General features: G+C 53.0%; 2 long non-coding RNA genes across 2 annotated transcripts; both read left to right on the top strand.

Annotated features, from left to right (window-relative positions):
- The first annotated feature begins 328 nt into the window (after positions 1–328).
- Positions 329–3,658, top strand: LOC142074728 (uncharacterized). The gene is made up of 5 exons (XR_012670681.1): positions 329–991; positions 1,459–1,974; positions 2,832–2,895; positions 3,281–3,454; positions 3,560–3,658. It is a non-coding gene; the product is annotated as an uncharacterized LOC142074728 (long non-coding RNA).
- A 7,327-nt stretch (positions 3,659–10,985) lies between these two features.
- On the top strand, positions 10,986–15,254 carry LOC142075105 (uncharacterized). Its single transcript, XR_012670779.1, has 5 exons — positions 10,986–11,948; positions 12,806–12,869; positions 13,255–13,428; positions 13,534–13,649; positions 14,480–15,254. It is a non-coding gene; the product is annotated as an uncharacterized LOC142075105 (long non-coding RNA).
- Positions 15,255–15,569: the final 315 nt, after the last annotated feature.

Genomic DNA, 15,569 nt, shown 5'->3' with positions numbered 1-15,569 from the left:
GTGGACCCTCTCGGGGGGGGGGGCGGGTCTGGTCCTGCTGCACCCCGAAGTGCGGGAGGCCGGCATGCACCAGGCCCAACTCAACGTCTGCGGTGGTCTCTGGGGGGAAGAGGCGGTCTCTGCTTTTCAGACCCCGCACGCCCTCTTCGAGTCCAGCTCTTGCTTGTCGACTGCTTAGAATAGTTATTAACTAATTAGTCGTACAAACTCATTAATGCTTATACAATGTCCAACTATGATATTTAATCCTAATAGTCGAGTTTTGACGGCGGTTGGTTTACGACCTTGTCAAAAGCCCAGGCTGTTGCAAATAGCTGGAGCTTGTAAGGAGAAGGAGCTGAAATCAACGGTGCAGAGCTGGAGCTTCGATTAGCCAGAACCGTAGCAAGCAGGAGCTGGAACGAGACGAGGTGTCCGCTGTCTGGGGCATGCCTTAGCCAGAGGCAAAATTACCAGCAGCTGTAACGAGCGGGAGCTGCGATTCGCTGCAGTGTCTGTTTGCCGGAGCATCCGTCGGCCAGACTGCACTCCCAGCACGGCTGAAGAGCAGCCAGGCGCAGGCAGGGCTGTCCCCGGCAAGGCGCTCCGAGCGGCAGGGAGGCGAGTTGTCCTTCTGCCAGCGGGGAGCCCGGCCTCTTCCCTCGGGGATTAAATCCACGCCACGCGTGGATCCGCTCTCTTTGCGTGGAGGGTCTCTCCCGGTCCCGTTCCCGAGGGCTGAAGTGAGGTGGGGGTCCCCCGGCTCTCCCCGGGGGGCAGGCGGCAGCACGAGGCGGCGGTGTCTCCCCGGTACCCGGCAAAGGGGAGCGAAACCGGCCGGCTGGAGCTCCGGGGGTGCACAGCCCGGCCCCGCACGGCAGAATCCTTCCCTGGGTTTTCACCGTTGGCTGGGTGTGACAAACAGGTTCATTTTGTGCCTCCTCTTTTCCCAGCGTCACCTTCTGCGTCACGTGAAGAAAATCCTGCGTGGCTGATGCCGCTTGCTGCTCAGGTAACGGCACGTGGGGGGCCGGGGGAGCGGGGAGAAACATTGGCGCGTTCAAGGACGCTGCAGGTGCTCCACGTCAAACCCAGGGAAAAGGCAAATTTGTGCCGGTGCAGAAAAGCTGATGAACAGTTGCCGTTAACAGAGCGCGCGTGCCTCGTTCCCGCATCGGTCCCTGGGTAGTTACGAGCGTTTTCCTTTCAGGGAAAAGAATGAGCTTTCGCCTACGATAAATTAAGAGCTGCCTGTGACCTTCTTTAGGGTCAAGTGTTTCTCTTCTGTTTGTTCGTACTGATTTTACGGGCAGGTTGGAAAGAGCCTTTTATTTTTACCTGCGTAACTCAATTTGTAGTACTACGTGGTGTCAGGAGAGTGAATTTTGGAGCACCCAGGCACTACTAGAAACGTAATGAATGAGACACGATGGAAGCTGATATTTCAACTTGATTTTTACGTGATTTTTTTTTCATTAGAGCGTCGATGGCACGTTGTCCTGTGGCTCAATCCACGTTCTGTTCAGTGGAGTCTTCAATCTAGCACTTTGAAGGACAAAAGTTGGTCCTTCCAAAAAAGGGCTAGTCGTTCATAGGATGGAGGTATAGACTTGGAGAGCCGCTTAAGTACGTGATCAGAATTGAAGCCAAATGCCGCTTCACGTTGCTGCTGTTGGTCTTCACTTTCATTAGTTTTCCCGCTGCTCCGTCATGGTTGGGAGCTCTGAATCATCCTTTTTTTCACTCCCTAACGCATTTTTCTCCCCAAGGAGAGGCTACGTTTAAAAGCTACTTAGTTTCCTCACAAATGCATTGGTCAGTAAAATGGAGTTATGATGCTTGGAACCACACAAATGACACCAGTCTTACAGATCTGGACTATTTCTGAACACGTGTTCATCGCGTGCAGATGTCATCGGGATACGGATCATCTGCACTTTGTGCTCTGTCGAGACGATCAGCTGAGACAGGGACGAGCTCCAAAAGAAAAGAAAGGTACAACGTCAAAGTTTTGTTTTGTTGTTGGTTTTTGTGTTTGTGTGTTTTGGGGTTTTTTTTCTTTGGTTTTTTGTTTGTTTGTTTGTTTGTTTGTTTTTCCTTAAGAGTGCGATGTTGACTGGTGGCAGCCTGCAGAGCTCTCTTGCTGCCTGACCTCTCCTTTCCTTCTCTGTCGCTCCTCTTTCGTGGCTGTCATTTTCACTCGGGTAGTTTTAGAAGAGCGATTTAGTTCCTCGCCTGTGTAAACGCGCTGGTAATAGCTGGAAGGTAAATGCTTGAACCAGTAGCGAATAACTTGGCTACAAGTAGAATTTCTGAAGGAAGAACAACGACAACAGGAAGCAAGTAGCGAGTTACCCCAGATTTGCGTGCGTCAAACACGTCAAAGTCTTACTGCCAAGCGTTGTTTGGCAACGTGCTCCAAATGTTTTAAAACAACTGCGGTTTTCAAAGATCTCGACTGTTTGGAGAAACGGCCTGGAAAAAAGGATTCCTCTTTCGCAGCGAGTTTGCGAGGACGGATGGGGTGCCGTACTCTTTAACAAAAATACTCCACTTGGGACGTATCGGGTGAGGAAATCGCGGCTCTACTTAGGCTTGAGAAAACGTACGTAGGTACCTGTGCCCGTCACCTGCGCGTCTCTAGGAAAGCGAGTTCTAGCGAAACTAAAGCTGCCGATGAGCCAAAAAAAAGGCACGGTTGTCTAAAACGTGCAGAAGTTCTAGTGGCCTGTCTCAACAACTGCACCAAAGACGATGCCAAATACTTTCTCCTCCACTCAGTTGTTCTCTTCGCGGCAAAAGAAGCTTTGTGCTAAACGTTGTTTGTTTTTTTTTTCCTTTCCTCTCAGCAGAACGTCAACTGCCGTGAAAGTACGAGACAGATGGAAAGGATCCGTAGTGGTCTGCAAGTACAAGGTAGGCCTGTGATACGTGTCTGCATTTTTCCTAAGGTGCTTGTAGCACGGACTTTACAGTTAACACGAGGAACGTGGCAGCTCTCCTTCTATGTGATTTTTTTAATGTGAAATATTTTAACGCCAATACTAAAAATAAAGGAGGTCTGTTCTGGACCGTGGTACGCCTATGCAAAGCTTGCTGCCCTCCGTCTGTTTTCTCTTCCTGCAAGCACGGTCTTCTGTTTCTGTGCGCTTGCTATGAAAGGGTGCTGTGAAAATAACGTTGGACTAGAAGAGGAAAGGAACCGTTTGTAAGAGTTGGGATGTTCGGGAGAAAGAGGCTTTGTTTTCACGATAAAAGCTTTAGGCTTTTTCAGTCAGTCAGTGTTTAAAATGCCTTACAGGAGCACTCGAACACCTTACTGAGATGCTAGCATCTGTGCTAAAAGCAATCAAGGTCAAAGAAGAGGCGCGGACAACACGGGACAAATCGGTGTCGCTTCGGTGCGTTTTCCAGGCTTTCCCGAGAAGCGGTAGCAGCCTCGTAACTAGCGACAGAGAGTCCTGATGTGGTTTTGGTGAGTTACTGCTTCTATCGCGTCCTTTTTCCTTAACCTGCAGCGCGTAATTTTGACTTTGGTTGGAAAGAGATTTTCCAGAATGGAAATCTTTCTCGTTCAAAGGAGTTGCCTTTTACGAACTTCCCATCAGAATGGATCTTCAGAGATGACGTGCTCGGCAGTAGAAGTCATCCGCAAGGAGACTTTTCGCTCTCTCTCTCTCTGGAAAAAAAAAAAAGGGGTAAGCCGATTTCCTTGCACAGACCCAAGCGCAGTACGTCTTCCGATAGTCGACGTACGGCTGATCTTTGGTTCTCGGGTGTAACGGTCGAGAGATCGTAAAGACGCGTTCCTCCGCACGCTCGGCTACGGCCAACAGCGTTAGCAAACCTGCCAGTCCTTTTTGGTAGCCTGATGTATTGCAGCACTGGGGATTTGATATTCCCCACCGCCTGCCCCCCCCCACCCCCCCCCACCCCCCCCCCCCCAAAAAAAGAGTAAAACCATACGGGAGATCTCTTATCTCACTGATTTTTCTATCGTAAATGAAATTTTAAAAAGAAAGTTAAAATTGTATAACTTCCAAACTGACTTGCGTTGTTGAAACTGCAACTGCCAAATAGCCGTAGCGTATAATTTATTAGGTGTGCTTAAGCAGTTGGGTAGTTGCTCTAAACGTTTCAAAAGAGAGGCAACTGAACGTTACGGGCTTTTTTCCCGATCTTTTGGCAGAGTGCTCTGAAGTCCTTTATTTCTGTCTCGCTTTCGACGGCGCCTTTCCCCGGCAGTTCGGTAGCATCGGTCTCGGCGCCGCTCCTAGTCACGTAACGCACGCAAAACCCCTGGTCAAACGATAGCTGTGTAGTTTGGAGGTAGATAATTTAACGGCATGAATTCACAGCTACGCAATTTCAATTAACGCAAAAGGAAAATGAAATACTTTTACGGTATAAGCCTTCTCATTGTACGTATGCTAAAAATGTGCGCGTACGTTTACATAAAATGAATTGCTGAGATTTGTTCTTTCTTTTTCATTTTACTCTTCAAAGTTTTACGCTTCACTTTCAGCTTTATCGGCCAAGCGAGCGAGATGCGCAGCAGCAGCAGCAGCGCAAGGGCTGGAGCTGTGGCGGCGGATCCGTGAGCGTAGATGCTGATTACGGCGCGCCCTCGTCCTGCAGCCTCACGGGGTTATCTCCCGGCAGCGGTGCTGTAAGGAAGGGACGGGGCGTTTTCCGACACCAGCGAGAGCGTTTACTTCTCTACGAAGGACGCGTTCAGAATCGCGTCAATTAGTCCTCACGCGGATTTTAAGCGTTCGAATCGCTCGAGCTTTTAAAGGCCGCGTTGTATTTCGAGCTGACCCGTTGTCGTGGTTTAACCCGGCAGGCAGCCAAATACCACGCAGCCGCTCACTCACTCCCCCCACCCCCAGCGGGACGGGGAGAGAATCGGAAGGGTAAGAGTGAGGAAAAACTCGTGGGTTGAGGTAAAGACAGTTTAATAGAACAGGGAAAAAAAGGGAAAATAATGATGATAATGATAAAATATACAAAATGAGTGATGCACAATGCAGTTGCTCACCACCCGCGCTGACCGATAACCAAGTAGTGATCGGTACTTCCTGGATCACGCCTACCCTTCATATACTGAGCATGACGTCACATGGTATGGAATACCCCGTTGGCCAGCTGGGCTGGCTGTCCTGGCTGTGTTCCCTCCCACCTTGTGTACCTAGCTCAGTCAGTAGGCACGGGAGCTGTCCTTGGACTAGGAGGGCACTTAGCAACAACTGAAAACATCAGGGTGTTATCAACGTTCTCCTCCTACTAAATCCAAAACACAGTACTAGGAAGAAATTTAACCCTATCCCAGCCGAAACCAGGACACCCGTTTGCCTGGCATCCTCCTTTAGCTCGACTGCTACCCTCTCCCTTGTCCTGACCGAATTCCGCTGCTGCCTTCGGTGCTGTTTTTTTAACGTGCTGAAATATCCGTTGGGATTTTTGTTTTTCAGATGCCTCGCTGTAAGCGTCCCGTGGTGCTCAGGAGAGACCCCCGGCCCGGGTTTGCCTGCCGGTCGTTGGGCGTGCTGAGGGTAAGGGGCCGGCTGCCAGCCTGCGGGACGGGGGCTAAGGGGGGGCTGCAAGCGTTTGGGGGGGCTGCCCCTCCTTTATCTTTCTAGCGGAGCCCCCCTTTTTGGCGGGGGTGCGTGCGTACATACGCCAACGGCATTATTGACGTAACGAGCCGCCGGTTGGGGCCGTTTCCCTCCTGTTGTGCCTTTTTGGGGGCTGAATAAAAAGGGGGGTTTGGGGGCCTGGAGGGGTGATGATGTCATTTGGGGCACCCCAACATCACCGGCGGGCTGATGATGCCGTGGAGGAGCAGGTGAGTGGGGAAGGGGGGGTCGTCCCCCCCCCCCCAAAAAGGGGGTCACAGCCCCAAAATGCCTGATAATTCCTGGGGGGGTTCAAAAATTTTTAAAAAACTGTAAATCTATCTGTGAGGCCTCGAAATAGAGAAAAATCTCTCCTTGTTCTATATATGGAAAAATAATATTCCTTTATACGTATACAAGGATTTCAAAATAGGAACCTATACCTGCCCTATTATATAAAGGATTTTAGAGCAGAAAAAAATTCGGAAGACGTATATAGGGTTTTAAAATACAAAAAGAACTCACGTCTATATAAATTAAAAAAGAAAGCACTTCCAAATGCAAAAGGGATGATATATTTCATGTATGAAGGAATTGAAAATAGAAAAAAGTCTGAATAGATACCGCTGTCTACACTCACTACGTGTTATGTAGAGAGCCTAAATAGGCATTGTATGTAATCTAAGAGATGATCTATAAGTGTAAATAGGTATCTAAGTCTATAAAGAGATAAGTGTAAATATATGTAAGTTTAAATAGAGAAGTCTATAAAGACATTTAAGTGTCAAAATATGTAAGTCGACAGATATCTAGTCTGAGCAGGTATTATATATAATGAGTGGGAAATAGGGGGGTATAAGTGAAACATAAATATATTCACTAAATATACATATAGAGGTATGTGTAAATACGTTAAGCGTAAACGTCTATGATAGATAAGGTTTGTAAAATGCAAAGAAACCCTGTTTATAGAATCTTCACCCCCCCCCCCCCCGAAACACCTCTCTATTGAAGATACAAAAGCGCTTTCAAAAGCTGCCTCTTCCCTGTTCTCCTTTTCCACCTTTTCCCATCCTGATTGGGGGCCAGTTCCCCCAACAGGGACTTTCCCCTGCAGGGCCGTGCACACAGAGCGGGACCTGCTGCCACGGCATAAAAACACCACAAAACCCCTAATTTGGGGCCTGCAAGGGGTGGGGAAAAAGAAAACCCGCATTTTTTGGGGAAAAATACCCAACTTGGAGCTCCCGGGAAAGCCAAATCCACCAGGATTTGGGCAGCCGGAAAGCAAAAAAACCCCCATTTTCATGCACAAAACGAAAAAGCAAAAATCGCCAATTTTTGTTGTGAAAAAGCGTTGAAAAACCTCCAAGTGGAATATTTTGGAAAAGGAAAAAACCCCAGCTTTGATATTATAGAAAAGCAAAAAACCCCCCGATTTGGGGAAGCTTTGGGGTGAAACACCAGCCATTTGAGGGGCCCGGACCCCTGGGGTGCTGCCTGCCCCGCCAACCTGCCCGTTGCCCCCCGCCCAAACTCTGGCACCCCCCTCCCGCTCCCCCGCCCCCCGCTCCCACCCCGCTCGCCCTCCTCCTGCGTTTTGGGTTTGTGCTGAAAACGGCGTGGGTGACGCGGGGCTGCGTGAGTTCCCGCTGCGCAGCGCTTGCACGGCGCCGGGGGCTGTGCTGCCCCTCGCCCCGCCCTGCCGGCGAGCGGGCTGGGGGTGCGCGAGGGCCTGGGAGGGGGCACCGCTGGGAGAGCTGACCCCGGCGGACCCAGGGGATGTTCCAGACACTATGACGTCAGGAAATAAAACTCGGGGGGCGGTTGGCGGGGGGGCCGCTGCTGGGCTGCGGCTGGCTGGGCATCGGGCGGTTGGCGGCGAGCCCTTGTTTTCGTTTGTACCGCTTGTCTGTCTGGGGTTTTTCTCTCTGTTGTTTGGGGTTTTTTTCCCCCCCTCCTTTCCCTTACAAGTGGAGTTTTTTCACTTTTGCCCTTCCAATTCTCTCCCCCCTCCCGCTGAGGGGGCAGCGAGTGAGCGGTTGTGTGGTGCTGAGTTGCGGGCTGGGATTCGACCACGGCACAAGGTGAGTGGCAAGCCCTGCCTGGCTAAACGCTTTAGGCTGCCCGCGTTATTCCTGCCATCTTGCGAGGCCCTCCTTGTTCTTTCCTGCTGCTTTCAAGTGCCTTGTGCTCCAGCAGCAGGCTGGGAAGGAGGGTTGTGGCAGGAGCGGCGGCTCCCCGTGACTCCTTCTCGGGCTGTGGGCTTCGCCCCGCGTGTGGGCTGCCGAGGATCGTGGGCTCTGCAGGGGCCACAGGCAGCCCGCAGAGCTTGAGGCCGAGCCGTTCCTTTCCCCCTGTGAGCATCTGGGGAGGGGGACTGGGGGGGCTGCGGACCCCCGAGGGGGCCGAGGAGTGGGGCTGTGCATCCCGGGGGGGGCTGCGAGCCCTAGGGGGTCGGGGAGAGGGGCTGGAGGACTTCCGGACCATAGAGCCCAGCCCAGTCCAGACCAGAGAGTATAGCTGGAGGACTCCCGGACCATAGAGATGGCGGACTGCCGGGCCAGAGAGTACACCTGGAGGACTTCCGGACCATAGAGACGGAGGTCCAGACGCATAGAATGTACCTGGGGGACTTCCGCACCATAGAGGAAAATGTGCGGCCTAGAGAGTACAGCTGGAGGACTGCCGGACCATCGAGACGGTCGTCCGGACCGGAGAGGGCACGTGGGGAACTTCCGGACCATAGAGAGCAAAGTCCGGCCTAGAGAGTACCCCCTGGAGGACTGCCGGACCATAGAGAGCAGAGTCCGGCCTAGAGAGTACCCCCTGGAGGACTGCCGGACCATAGAGAGCAGAGTCCGGCCTAGAGAGTACCCCCTGGAGGACTGCCGGACCATAGAGAGCAGAGTCCGGCCTAGAGAGTACCCCCGGAGGACTGCCGGACCATAGAGAGCAGAGTCCGGCCTAGAGAGTACGCCCGGAGGACTGCCGGACCATAGAGAGCAAAGTCCGGCCTAGAGAGTACGCCCGGAGGACTGCCGGACCATAGAGAGCAAAGTCCGGCCTAGAGAGTACCCCCGGAGGACTGCCGGACCATAGAGAGCAAAGTCCGGCCTAGAGAGTACTCCTGGAGGAACGCCGGATCATAGAGACGGACGTCCAGACCAGAGAGTACACCTGGAGGACTCCCGGACCATCGAGATCAAGGTCCCCCAAGGAGCTGGGGAGTGGGGCTGTGGGTCCTGGCGGGACTTGAGAGTGGGGCTCCCAGGGGGCTGGAAAATGGTGTGGTCGGGTGCCGTGAGCTCCGGGGGTCCTGGGGCTGGGAAGTGCTTGCAAACGCTGGGGAGGGGCTGCGAGCCGTGCGCATGCGCGGTCCCCGGGGCGCCGTGCGCATGCGCGGTCCCCGGGGCGCCGTGCGCATGCGCGGTCCCCGGGGCGCCGTGCGCATGCGCGGTCCCCGGGGCGCCGTGCGCATGCGCGGTCCCCGGGGCGCCGTGCGCATGCGCGGTCCCGGGTGGGGACTACAACTCCCGGCGTGCCTCGCGCGGGCGGTCCGGTGGAGCCGCGCGCTGATTGGTTGCGGACGGTATTCCAACGGGCCGCGCGGCGGGCTCTGCACCGAGGCGGCGGCGCAGCGTGAGTGTGAGGGGCCGCGGGCCCGGGGAGCCGGGCTGTGGCGGGGGGGGGGCGGTTCTGCAGGCTCCGGGGACAGGGTCTGGGGGGGCTCCAGGCGGGGGAGGGGCTGTGAGCATCTGGGGAGTGGGGAGTTGGGGGGGGGGCTGCGTGCCCTAGGGGGGCCGCGCAGTGGGCCGGGGCGGGGGGGGCCGGCGGGCGGGAGGAGGGGGGGGGCGCTTTGTGCAAACAGATCCTCCCTGCGAGTCCCCACTGTCGCCCCGTGGGGCCGGGGACCCCCCAGCCCTCCCTGCAGGCAGACTGGGGGCTTCGCGGGCCGGGTCGAGGGAGGAGCTGCTGGAGAGAGGGCTTAGAAACGGCCTTCTGCCCCGAAACTCCTGCAGCATTTGAAGGGGAGGGACAGGTCCACCCCAGGGCCCCAAGGGGAAGACCTCGGAGCAGGGACCTGGGGTTGTTCCAGGAGCAAAAGCTGGTCCCAGCCAGCTCGCCTCTGCTCCCGCGGCACCGGGATCGGACCTTTCAGCCCCGTTTCTGCCCGAAGCATCACGCAAGCGCTTGCCCTCCCCGGGGTCACCTTTGGGACTTGAGAAGAGGCGCAGCAGCTGGGTTTTTGGGCTCAGAAATGGGCGCTAAGTGAGCTGGTTTGGGGGCCTAAAGCAGAAGCCGGTTTGGCCGTTTGTGCGGGGGGGTGGGAGGGCATTGGGGGCTGCAGGGGAAAGCAGGGGGTGGGCAGGGTGCGTGGACCCTCTCGGGGGGGGGGGCGGGTCTGGTCCTGCTGCACCCCGAAGTGCGGGAGGCCGGCATGCACCAGGCCCAACTCAACGTCTGCGGTGGTCTCTGGGGGGAAGAGGCGGTCTCTGCTTTTCAGACCCCGCACGCCCTCTTCGAGTCCAGCTCTTGCTTGTCGACTGCTTAGAATAGTTATTAACTAATTAGTCGTACAAACTCATTAATGCTTATACAATGTCCAACTATGATATTTAATCCTAATAGTCGAGTTTTGACGGCGGTTGGTTTACGACCTTGTCAAAAGCCCAGGCTGTTGCAAATAGCTGGAGCTTGTAAGGAGAAGGAGCTGAAATCAACGGTGCAGAGCTGGAGCTTCGATTAGCCAGAACCGTAGCAAGCAGGAGCTGGAACGAGACGAGGTGTCCGCTGTCTGGGGCATGCCTTAGCCAGAGGCAAAATTACCAGCAGCTGTAACGAGCGGGAGCTGCGATTCGCTGCAGTGTCTGTTTGCCGGAGCATCCGTCGGCCAGACTGCACTCCCAGCACGGCTGAAGAGCAGCCAGGCGCAGGCAGGGCTGTCCCCGGCAAGGCGCTCCGAGCGGCAGGGAGGCGAGTTGTCCTTCTGCCAGCGGGGAGCCCGGCCTCTTCCCTCGGGGATTAAATCCACGCCACGCGTGGATCCGCTCTCTTTGCGTGGAGGGTCTCTCCCGGTCCCGTTCCCGAGGGCTGAAGTGAGGTGGGGGTCCCCCGGCTCTCCCCGGGGGGCAGGCGGCAGCACGAGGCGGCGGTGTCTCCCCGGTACCCGGCAAAGGGGAGCGAAACCGGCCGGCTGGAGCTCCGGGGGTGCACAGCCCGGCCCCGCACGGCAGAATCCTTCCCTGGGTTTTCACCGTTGGCTGGGTGTGACAAACAGGTTTATTTTGTGCCTCCTCTTTTCCCAGCGTCACCTTCTGCGTCACGTGAAGAAAATCCTGCGTGGCTGATGCCGCTTGCTGCTCAGGTAACGGCACGTGGGGGGCCGGGGGAGCGGGGAGAAACATTGGCGCGTTCAAGGACGCTGCAGGTGCTCCACGTCAAACCCAGGGAAAAGGCAAATTTGTGCCGGTGCAGAAAAGCTGATGAACAGTTGCCGTTAACAGAGCGCGCGTGCCTCGTTCCCGCATCGGTCCCTGGGTAGTTACGAGCGTTTTCCTTTCAGGGAAAAGAATGAGCTTTCGCCTACGATAAATTAAGAGCTGCCTGTGACCTTCTTTAGGGTCAAGTGTTTCTCTTCTGTTTGTTCGTACTGATTTTACGGGCAGGTTGGAAAGAGCCTTTTATTTTTACCTGCGTAACTCAATTTGTAGTACTACGTGGTGTCAGGAGAGTGAATTTTGGAGCACCCAGGCACTACTAGAAACGTAATGAATGAGACACGATGGAAGCTGATATTTCAACTTGATTTTTACGTGATTTTTTTTTCATTAGAGCGTCGATGGCACGTTGTCCTGTGGCTCAATCCACGTTCTGTTCAGTGGAGTCTTCAATCTAGCACTTTGAAGGACAAAAGTTGGTCCTTCCAAAAAAGGGCTAGTCGTTCATAGGATGGAGGTATAGACTTGGAGAGCCGCTTAAGTACGTGATCAGAATTGAAGCCAAATGCCGCTTCGCGTTGCTGCTGTTGGTCTTCACTTTCATTAGTTTTCCCGCTGCTCCGTCATGGTTGGGAGCTCTGAATCATCCTTTTTTTCACTCCCTAACGCATTTTTCTCCCCAAGGAGAGGCTACGTTTAAAAGCTACTTAGTTTCCTCACAAATGCATTGGTCAGTAAAATGGAGTTATGATGCTTGGAACCACACAAATGACACCAGTCTTACAGATCTGGACTATTTCTGAACACGTGTTCATCGCGTGCAGATGTCATCGGGATACGGATCATCTGCACTTTGTGCTCTGTCGAGACGATCAGCTGAGACAGGGACGAGCTCCAAAAGAAAAGAAAGGTACAACGTCAAAGTTTTGTTTTGTTGTTGGTTTTTGTGTTTGTGTGTTTTGGGGTTTTTTTTCTTTGGTTTTTTGTTTGTTTGTTTGTTTGTTTGTTTTTCCTTAAGAGTGCGATGTTGACTGGTGGCAGCCTGCAGAGCTCTCTTGCTGCCTGACCTCTCCTTTCCTTCTCTGTCGCTCCTCTTTCGTGGCTGTCATTTTCACTCGGGTAGTTTTAGAAGAGCGATTTAGTTCCTCGCCTGTGTAAACGCGCTGGTAATAGCTGGAAGGTAAATGCTTGAACCAGTAGCGAATAACTTGGCTACAAGTAGAATTTCTGAAGGAAGAACAACGACAACAGGAAGCAAGTAGCGAGTTACCCCAGATTTGCGTGCGTCAAACACGTCAAAGTCTTACTGCCAAGCGTTGTTTGGCAACGTGCTCCAAATGTTTTAAAACAACTGCGGTTTTCAAAGATCTCGACTGTTTGGAGAAACGGCCTGGAAAAAAGGATTCCTCTTTCGCAGCGAGTTTGCGAGGACGGATGGGGTGCCGTACTCTTTAACAAAAATACTCCACTTGGGACGTATCGGGTGAGGAAATCGCGGCTCTACTTAGGCTTGAGAAAACGTACGTAGGTACCTGTGCCCGTCACCTGCGCGTCTCTAGGAAAGCGAGTTCTAGCGAAACTAAAGCTGCCGATGAGCCAAAAAAAAGGCACGGTTGTCTAAAACGTGCAGAAGTTCTAGTGGCCTGTCTCAACAACTGCACCAAAGACGATGCCAAATACTTTCTCCTCCACTCAGTTGTTCTCTTCGCGGCAAAAGAAGCTTTGTGCTAAACGTTGTTTGTTTTTTTTTTCCTTTCCTCTCAGCAGAACGTCAACTGCCGTGAAAGTACGAGACAGATGGAAAGGATCCGTAGTGGTCTGCAAGTACAAGGTAGGCCTGTGATACGTGTCTGCATTTTTCCTAAGGTGCTTGTAGCACGGACTTTACAGTTAACACGAGGAACGTGGCAGCTCTCCTTCTATGTGATTTTTTTAATGTGAAATATTTTAACGCCAATACTAAAAATAAAGGAGGTCTGTTCTGGACCGTGGTACGCCTATGCAAAGCTTGCTGCCCTCCGTCTGTTTTCTCTTCCTGCAAGCACGGTCTTCTGTTTCTGTGCGCTTGCTATGAAAGGGTGCTGTGAAAATAACGTTGGACTAGAAGAGGAAAGGAACCGTTTGTAAGAGTTGGGATGTTCGGGAGAAAGAGGCTTTGTTTTCACGATAAAAGCTTTAGGCTTTTTCAGTCAGTCAGTGTTTAAAATGCCTTACAGGAGCACTCGAACACCTTACTGAGATGCTAGCATCTGTGCTAAAAGCAATCAAGGTCAAAGAAGAGGCGCGGACAACACGGGACAAATCGGTGTCGCTTCGGTGCGTTTTCCAGGCTTTCCCGAGAAGCGGTAGCAGCCTCGTAACTAGCGACAGAGAGTCCTGATGTGGTTTTGGTGAGTTACTGCTTCTATCGCGTCCTTTTTCCTTAACCTGCAGCGCGTAATTTTGACTTTGGTTGGAAAGAGATTTTCCAGAATGGAAATCTTTCTCGTTCAAAGGAGTTGCCTTTTACGAACTTCCCATCAGAATGGATCTTCAGAGATGACGTGCTCGGCAGTAGAAGTCATCCGCAAGGAGACTTTTCGCTCTCTCTCTCTGGAAAAAAAAAAAAGGGGTAAGCCGATTTCCTTGCACAGACCCAAGCGCAGTACGTCTTCCGATAGTCGACGTACGGCTGATCTTTGGTTCTCGGGTGTAACGGTCGAGAGATCGTAAAGACGCGTTCCTCCGCACGCTCGGCTACGGCCAACAGCGTTAGCAAACCTGCCGGTCCTTTTTGGTAGCCTGATGTATTGCAGCACCGGGGATTTGATATTCCCCACCGCCTGCCCCCCCCCACCCCCCCCCCACCCCCCCCCCCCCCCAAAAAAAGAGTAAAACCATACGGGAGATCTCTTATCTCACTGATTTTTCTATCGTAAATGAAATTTTAAAAAGAAAGTTAAAATTGTATAACTTCCAAACTGACTTGCGTTGTTTAAACTGCAACTGCCAAATAGCCGTAGCGTATAATTTATTAGGTGTGCTTAAGCAGTTGGGTAGTTGCTCTAAACGTTTCAAAAGAGAGGCAACTGAACGTTACGGGCTTTTTTCCCGATCTTTTGGCAGAGTGCTCTGAAGTCCTTTATTTCTGTCTCGCTTTCGACGGCGCCTTTCCCCGGCAGTTCGGTAGCATCGGTCTCGGCGCCGCTCCTAGTCACGTAACGCACGCAAAACCCCTGGTCAAACGATAGCTGTGTAGTTTGGAGGTAGATAATTTAACGGCATGAATTCACAGCTACGCAATTTCAATTAACGCAAAAGGAAAATGAAATACTTTTACGGTATAAGCCTTCTCATTGTACGTATGCTAAAAATGTGCGCGTACGTTTACATAAAATGAATTGCTGAGATTTGTTCTTTCTTTTTCATTTTACTCTTCAAAGTTTTACGCTTCACTTTCAGCTTTATCGGCCAAGCGAGCGAGATGCGCAGCAGCAGCAGCAGCAGCAGCGCAAGGGCTGGAGCTGTGGCGGCGGATCCGTGAGCGTAGATGCTGATTACGGCGCGCCCTTGTCCTGCAGCCTCACGGGGTTATCTCCCGGCAGCGGTGCTGTAAGGAAGGGACGGGGCGTTTTCCGACACCAGCGAGAGCGTTTACTTCTCTACGAAGGACGCGTTCAGAATCGCGTCAATTAGTCCTCACGCGGATTTTAAGCGTTCGAATCGCTCGAGCTTTTAAAGGCCGCGTTGTATTTCGAGCTGACCCGTTGTCGTGGTTTAACCCGGCAGGCAGCCAAATACCACGCAGCCGCTCACTCACTCCCCCCACCCCCAGCGGGACGGGGAGAGAATCGGAAGGGTAAGAGTGAGGAAAAACTCGTGGGTTGAGGTAAAGACAGTTTAATAGAACAGGGAAAAAAAGGGAAAATAATGATGATAATGATAAAATATACAAAATGAGTGATGCACAATGCAGTTGCTCACCACCCGCGCTGACCGATAACCAAGTAGTGATCGGTACTTCCTGGATCACGCCTACCCTTCATATACTGAGCATGACGTCACATGGTATGGAATACCCCGTTGGCCAGCTGGGCTGGCTGTCCTGGCTGTGTTCCCTCCCACCTTGTGTACCTAGCTCAGTCAGTAGGCACGGGAGCTGTCCTTGGACTAGGAGGGCACTTAGCAACAACTGAAAACATCAGGGTGTTATCAACGTTCTCCTCCTACTAAATCCAAAACACAGCACTAGGAAGAAATTTAACCCTATCCCAGCCGAAACCAGGACACCCGTTTGCCTGGCATCCTCCTTTAGCTCGACTGCTACCCTCTCCCTTGTCCTGACCGAATTCCGCTGCTGCCTTCGGTGCTGTTTTTTTAACGTGCTGAAATATCCGTTGGGATTTTTGTTTTTCAGATGCCTCGCTGTAAGCGTCCCGTGGTGCTCAGGAGAGACCCCCGGCCCGGGTTTGCCTGCCGGTCGTTGGGCGTGCTGAGGGTAAGGGGCCGGCTGCCAGCCTGCGGGACGGGGGCTAAGGGGGGGCTGCAAGCG

The sequence above is a fragment of the Calonectris borealis genome, chromosome W, assembly GCF_964195595.1.
Source record: "Calonectris borealis chromosome W, bCalBor7.hap1.2, whole genome shotgun sequence".
NCBI classification, from domain to species: domain Eukaryota; kingdom Metazoa; phylum Chordata; class Aves; order Procellariiformes; family Procellariidae; genus Calonectris; species Calonectris borealis.
The sequence above is the reverse complement of the archived record's forward strand: the minus strand, read 5'-3'. Positions and strand labels throughout refer to the sequence as shown.